General features: G+C 37.1%; 1 long non-coding RNA gene across 1 annotated transcript; it reads right to left on the bottom strand.

Moving 5' to 3' along the window:
* Nucleotides 1–3,226: 3,226 nt before the first annotated feature.
* Nucleotides 3,227–5,791, bottom strand: LOC147654785 (uncharacterized). Its single transcript, XR_015282536.1, has 3 exons — nucleotides 5,573–5,791; nucleotides 4,851–4,926; nucleotides 3,227–3,364 (listed from the first exon to the last, which is right to left on the bottom strand). It is a non-coding gene; the product is annotated as an uncharacterized LOC147654785 (long non-coding RNA).
* Nucleotides 5,792–7,362: the final 1,571 nt, after the last annotated feature.

Here is a 7,362-nt window from a genome sequence, read left to right as displayed (position 1 = left end):
GGCATTTTCTTGAGCACCCCCAGCTTCCTTACTGGGTGGGTTGTGAAGCAGAAATGAACTTGACTTACTGTAAACACTGCCCAGCAATAGCAAAACCATGCTTGTATTACCAACACTGTTTTCAGCACAAATCCTAAAATAGCCCCATAATAGCTACTGTGACAAAAATTAACCAACCCAAGCCAAAACCACCACACTCAGTAACCTTTGGATCACATATATTAAATCCAAAAGAAAAAGATGTTGGGAGGAAGACTGAAGACACTGGCAATCTGAAGGAAAATAAAAATATAAAGATATTAACTTTGGAATGACCTGTAGCTTGAACAATCAGTTCATAAGCTGCAGTTAAGCATAATAATTATCAGAATCATTCATAATCAATCCTTGCAACAGGTCCTACTGAATTTCCTTTCAGGATTGAGGGACTGGAGGGGGTGGGAATGGAGTCTGATTAACTACACAGAAACCATAATAAAAAGAATTATGACTGTGACTTAGGGAAAGGAAGAAAGATACAAATGACAAGTATGAATGGAAAGTGAACATTATTATCTTAGCATATGCCATTAATAGCTTACTTAAAGGTAAATGCAATTTGTCTGAGTTGAATTCCCAGTTGTCCTTAGATGGCATTTGAGAGCCAAGTATATTATTGCTTTATGTAAGAATACAGAAAAATCATTTAGTGTATATTTTAAGGTGTATTTTCACAGCTGTGGCTTTCTGTCAGACAGGCCCTTAGTATCTTAGTACCTCATCCCAATGCTGCAGGCTTTTGAGAGAATAAAAACTTGATCTATGTAAAAAAATCAAAAAACTGTGCCACTGGATTACACTGTAATGGGTGACTTAGACAGACTATATGGCATGACACATGCCTGAACCACCTTCTGAGCACCTGGGCCTCTCTCCTCTGGGATTGCACTACACCCTGTCTCCTGAGTGACCACTCATTAGGACTTGTAGCCCAGATAAAAGACATGAGTAGTCATTCATACAGAAAGTCACACAGCATCTCATGAACCAAAACCCAAGACATTAGTGTGTCTGTAGTCTGGGCTTCAAGTCCTGATGAGTGGTTGCTCAGGAAGTAGGATCCTACCGTGATCCCAGATCAGACTGTCTTCATTTTGTGCTGAGTGACCTCAAGGAGGGGAAGCCCATAAAAAGAATCTGCCTGGAAGTGGGGACACTTGCCCACTTGTCATGCTAGCACTGTGCTCAGGCACAGCTGAAGAGCGCTGTCTGTGAAAGATATCCTGCTTCTATCCCTGAAGCTCTGCTTGCAAATTTTTCCCTTCATGGAAAACCAGAGGCAGAAACAGGACACCCTTTAAGAGAGGGTATGGAGATCTTTCAGCACCATGATGAATCCTCTGCTGTAAACCTATCACTTCTCATACAGTACTCTGTGTCTTCAAAATGTCATATACCCAGTTTGAAAAGTGATGAATTTGCCTTCTCCAAGATAAAAACCATATGGATTGACAGTTCTCTGCATTAACAGAGATTTGCTTTAATTAGTTAATTCTCACAAAGTTCAATGACTGCCAGATGAGCAAAGTAAAAAATACTGGTTTTTACAATACTTTCTCACTTTAAATTTTTGTGAAAGTCCTTTGTTTTTTAGCTGGATAATTTTTTAATATAGCTCTTGCTTCCAAAGTCATCCTTGACTTCTGAGCAATGTTCTCCACAGTGAAAACCATGCAATGAGGTTCCTCCCGTTCATCAAGGTTATATTGGCTTTCTCCCAGCTCTTTTTTTCATTTTCTTTCAGTTTTCTGTCCTTGTCTGTTCCATGCTTCCTTTCTGACTTTCATCTGGCATTCCTTCACATTCTTATTTTCCTCAGAACCCTACATAGTCCATCACACAGAATCAATCTACATGAGCCCACTTTTTTCTCCCCCAGCACCTCCAACCACAACCATGTTTTCTGTAGTCTCATTATGTTTTCATTTGTTCCTTGGTTGTTCCTTCAGGTTTTCTGCTTCCTCCCACAAAATCAATTCCACAGCTTCCCCTTCCCCTCTGTGTTCTGTGATTAAAAACAATGTACTGTTAGACAGGAGGAAAAATAAACACACACACACACAGAGTCACAAGAGAAGCCATAGGAAAGCTAAATTAAATTGAAATGTTCCTGTTGGTCAAAATATTTGATATTAAAAAAAACCAAACAAAACATTTTAATTAATATGCTTTTTAAAACATTAAGGAAATAATAAAAAAGTAATCATTGCATGTCTCCACACTGTGCAAGTGGTGAGAAAGAAAGGAAAGTTAAACCAGAATTCCTGAAGGTTATTCTGTGTTCTCAGTATCTAAAATGCTTATTGGCTTTAATGACTTTCTTTTCCTCACTGTGCAATTAAAGGGATATAATATAGCATAATATAGCAATAATATATTGCATAGATTTTAATATTGCTATAATTGATTTTAACACTGGTATCTCAGTTCAGCAAAGTGCTGCTCTTATCAGCTTCCTGGGACTCAGGTAGATACTGCAGCTGATACCCTGATACCCTATAAAATGGTATTTCAAATAAGCAGAGGAATCAATGAATATTCATAACCACCTCCTACAACTCAGCTTGGACATCATGAGGCAGCTACTTGCTGTGTGGTTTTGTACAATAGAATGTCATCAGTTATAGAAACCTCTCACCCACACAAAGGGCATTTGTTGTAAATGAATTTAAATGTAAATTGTTTCTCTGCCTGTTACTTTTTCAGCTCAGGACAGGAATACTCAGGAGTTGTAATAAATAAAATAAACGGTTTCCCAAGTACTCACAGAAGCATGTTATTAAAATGAAGCATGCATGTATATTCATGAAGAAAATGAGAAAAGCTATTCTTAATCAGAAAAGAAGTCTGATACAATTTTCTGTAAAGAACTCTTTCCAAAGTACCCATCCACAGATACTTCAGCAACTCACCTTCTGAAATTACAATTTTTACATCTTGGTGTCTATGTTGACTAAATGCAAACCCTTTTCTGTCCTTATAGATATCAAACTGCATTTAATTTAGGAAAATGACACAGTCAAGGGTTGTATATGGCATTTTTCAAGCTACCAATTCAACCATTTAAAATATTTTCAGATTTATATATATATACATGTACGTGTGTACACACACAACCTTGAGGGAGCTGCGTTTCACAGAGAGCTGTCATCACAGATATTCACTCACCTGTGCTGTGCTGCTATGGAACATCTGTTTGTGCTCACACAAGGCACTCCAGATCTTTCTGTGGGGAGCTGCATTGTAGTGCAGGATGAAAACACTGTGCTTTATTTGCAAGGACAGCCTTTCTCCTCCCATAAAAGCAAGTGCCTTTTCTAACATTCTGAAACACACAGCACAGTACAAACTGATATTCTCCTTATTAGCCCATTAATAAACATTGTGCTGAAGTCATTGAAGGTTTCTGTCAAGCTGGGTTTCCTATCCCAAAGCTGCTGAAGCTTGGCTCACTTTTTTCAATGAGTTCCAAAATCTGAGTAGATGAACCAACTGTTTCATGATCAATGCTTACTTGATGTTGAAATATACTGACTGTAAATAAATGTACTCACAACGCAGTCTTCCTTTAACACCAAGGATTTCATGCCCTGCTTGTTGGCTTTAGTGCTTGTGTAAATTGTATCAATTAAAAACAGAATACATTCATATCAGTACTAGTTTAGATGAGTGCGTTGTTTTCTTTTGGGAAACATCTCTTTTATGAGGGAGTAGAACTACAGAAGTCAAAGCATAACAGGGAAAAATCCCACAGTGAAGGATAAATTCTATTGTAGCCATTATAACAATTTCCGTACCTTCCTCATGCCTCATTAATTATCACTTTTACACTTACTGATTTGTGAGGTCATATGGAAATATTCAGTTTAATTTCTGTAGACAAATTTTAGGGCATATAGGACCATAACATATCATACCACGGTCTTAAAAGAGGAAGCAAAATTTTGGAAGAATATGTTTGTGATATGAACAGTCCAAAAATAGTGTTTTAAGATTCAGATAGGAGGCAAGAAGAAAATGTATGTAATAACAATTTTTATAGATAGGGTTTTAGCAGAATTCTGTTGCCTAGTCATAGATAGGCATCTATTATTCTTCATAAGAAAGCCCTGACTGCCTTTCTATTCCTTTGGAAAAATGAGAATATACATACAGTTTTCAGGTAGTTGTAGAGAGCAAAAAGTTCTCCCCCATGCCTCATTTTCTCCAGACTAAACCACCCCAGCTGCCTCTGTGGCTCTTTATAAGATTTCTGATCCAAACCCTTCACCAGCTCCATTGCCCTTCTCTGGACTTGCTGCAGCATCTCAGTGTCTTTCCTGCAGTGAGGGCCCTGGAACTGCACACAGGATTAGAGGTGTGGAGGAGGGAGAACCACTTCCCTGGACCTGCTGTCAACAGGAATTTTGATACAGGTCAGGATGCCATTGTCCTCTTTGGCTACCTGAGAAGACATACCCAGACAGTGGTTGACCAGCACTCCCAGGTCCTCTTCTCCTGGCAGTTTTCCAGTCACTCTTCCCCCAGTCTGTAGGACTCCTTGGGGTTGTTGTAACCCAAGTGCAGGACCCAGCACTTTGCCTTGCTGAACCTGCTGGCCTCAGCCCACCCAGCCTATCCAGATCCCTTTGCAGAGCCCTTCTGCTCCTCAGCACATCAGTGCTCCCACCCAACTTGGTGCCATCTCCAAACTGACTTAGGGTGCACTTGATCCCTTCATCCAGATAATTGATATTTATATGAAACAAAAATGGCCCAAATTAATATGTTTAAGTATGCAACCAGACATAAACAAGTAGCTCCCAACATACTTTTGTTGTTTTGGAATATCAGGTATTGAAATCACTCGGAAATGGAAATTTTCCCCCCTCAGTTTCTCCTGGAACGCTGAGAAAAGAGAAATAAAGAAGTGTGAGAAAATAGCACATTTATTTGTGTTTAAGTTGATAGATTAACACTTAAAAATTTCAGTAGTGTTTTTTTTCATATGCAGCTGCCCTTTCTAGTCAGAAATCAATATGAACTATCACTCTGAGGAACATGTCTATGAAAAACTTAAAGTTCTGGAGAAAGTATGACCTAATTCAGCATTTAGTGATCTCACCCCCTACAAGTATGTTCTGAATTGTTTTGGCAGCAGGAGAGGTGCCCAGTGTGATTCCCAGGCAGCATCAGACACTGATCTAAATCAGCAAATGACCCGAAACACTAAGAGACACATCTTAAAAAACCATCTTTCCTTGTTGTATCCCCATGAAAAAGCCTAAAAGATAATCTGCAAGGGCAGTTTTATACCTCTTTCTTACAGATATGTGTTTTTTTTTTTTTTTTTGCTTTGTGCTAATTTCACATAAGGAGACTATGATATTAATGTTTTGCTAAAAATCTATTTTAATTTATTTTAATTTTGTAAAATGTCCTCTGGAATTAAATCCATTCAGAATAAAAATTGAACAGTCTTAGTGAAACATTTTCTCAATATGGTTATTATTTTCTACATTCTCTGAAATTAGAATGTCTTTTTACCACTGACATGGTAAGGAAATGGTATTACTTTCTGACAAGAAATACGAGCTACTTTTCCTTTTTTCTTCATCCTGATTTGGAACAAAATTTAGCAATTTTTAAAGTCAAATCCGTATGGTAGAAACAACAAAAGTAGGATTCTCATTGTAACACTGCAAATTTTGATAGATACTCTTTCGAGAGCAGTGAAATGTAGATGTTGTCCAGGCTGCCAAAGCACTGGGAACCCTTTAGAGTTTACACAACAAATCTTTTTCCAGACCCCAGCCAGTGCAGGCTCCAGTAAGAGAGCTTGTTTTCTGTGACATCAGGTAACCCCCACCCCAGCTGGAGAGCTTGTGGAGCAGCCAGTTGGAGAGCCTGGGAGGCCAGCAGCTCACCAGGTGAGCAGCTGGGAAATCAGATGTCCTGGAAAGATTGGCAGTCTACTCTTCAGGCAGTTAGCTGTCAGCAGAACTGCCCAGGAGGCAGAGTAGTTGGTCTCGCCAACTTATTTCCCTGTATGATTTCCATCTACATTAAAAAAAACAAACAAGGGTGTTGACAGTAGTTCATCAGAATATGTTTATATATATATGTGTGTACACATGTGTATATATATTACATATAAATATATATATATGTGCATTATAGGATTTCTAATTCAAAGAAATTTCATTCTAATTTCTGCCTTGCCCTTCCATTCCATCTGTCTCTAGAACTTAGTGCATATTAAGGCCATTATTTGAATATATGAATTTTTGTCAACACTATTACATCTAAGAGGATGGACAGGCCTCTCTCACAGCTGTCATATCTCATTATTCCTTTGCTCCTTCATTCTTATCCTTCTTCCTTTTCTTTTATCTTCTTTGTCCCTTATTTGTCTCCTGCCAAAACATTTTCTTTTTCTTAGATAGCTAGCTAGCTCTTGAAATGTCCAAACTTGGTTCAACCATTTTAAAACCACAAAGTTTATTTGGGAGACAAGTATTTATCTCTCTCTCTCTCTCTCTCTCTCTCATTCTCTCTCTCTATTTATATATTTATTTAATATATATTATATATTTATATTCTTTATATATCACTATTAGCCATCAATATAAGTAAAATAAATTCAACAGAAAATTCATGTTATTCCTCCCAAATGTTCCCAAGAATATTTCATAGCCCCTCACAATTGTCACATTTGCTTATCATTTAACACCTTGCTGTTACTTTGCAGTTTGTCTAAATTTTCTTGAAATCTAAAATAACATTATTAAAGCATTTCAGAATTTAATTTGATGTTAGTAGAACTGCATGAAAATAGTCCAGTAATTTTTCTTATATTTTCAACAGGAAAATTAGGTAGGACAGAGTCACAATTTTGCCCTTGACACCTTTAAGACTAACTCTTGAATTATGAAAGCTGTGTGTGAGCATGAAACATGGTAGTTATGTCATAGGTAATAAAGAAATTTGGGGCATTAGTCTTCAGGTTCTGATTAGAAAACAGGTAAAATAAATTATTTCTAGTTACTCTGAGAGGAAAGATTTTGCACAAAATCTGGGACCTAATTTTAAAATCAGAAATAGAAAGTTCAGTGCCTATTGTTTAGACGTTATCTCAGATACAAGAATATTTCTACAGTAATATTTTCAATTTTTAAAAATTTAATTTTTTAAGTATACACAGTGCTTTTTTTCAGACAAGCTAATACTCTAATATCATTATGTCAGATATGTTACTTTTTAATTTCTGCATTTAAAAAAGTTTCAGAGCCAGACTGTGAAAGAGAAAAATAATAAATAACTCAAAAAAGTGCTGGAATATCA

The sequence above is a fragment of the Cyanistes caeruleus genome, chromosome 2 (assembly GCF_971803275.1).
Source record: "Cyanistes caeruleus chromosome 2, bCyaCae1.hap1.1, whole genome shotgun sequence".
Taxonomy (NCBI): domain Eukaryota; kingdom Metazoa; phylum Chordata; class Aves; order Passeriformes; family Paridae; genus Cyanistes; species Cyanistes caeruleus.
The sequence above is the reverse complement of the archived record's forward strand: the minus strand, read 5'-3'. Positions and strand labels throughout refer to the sequence as shown.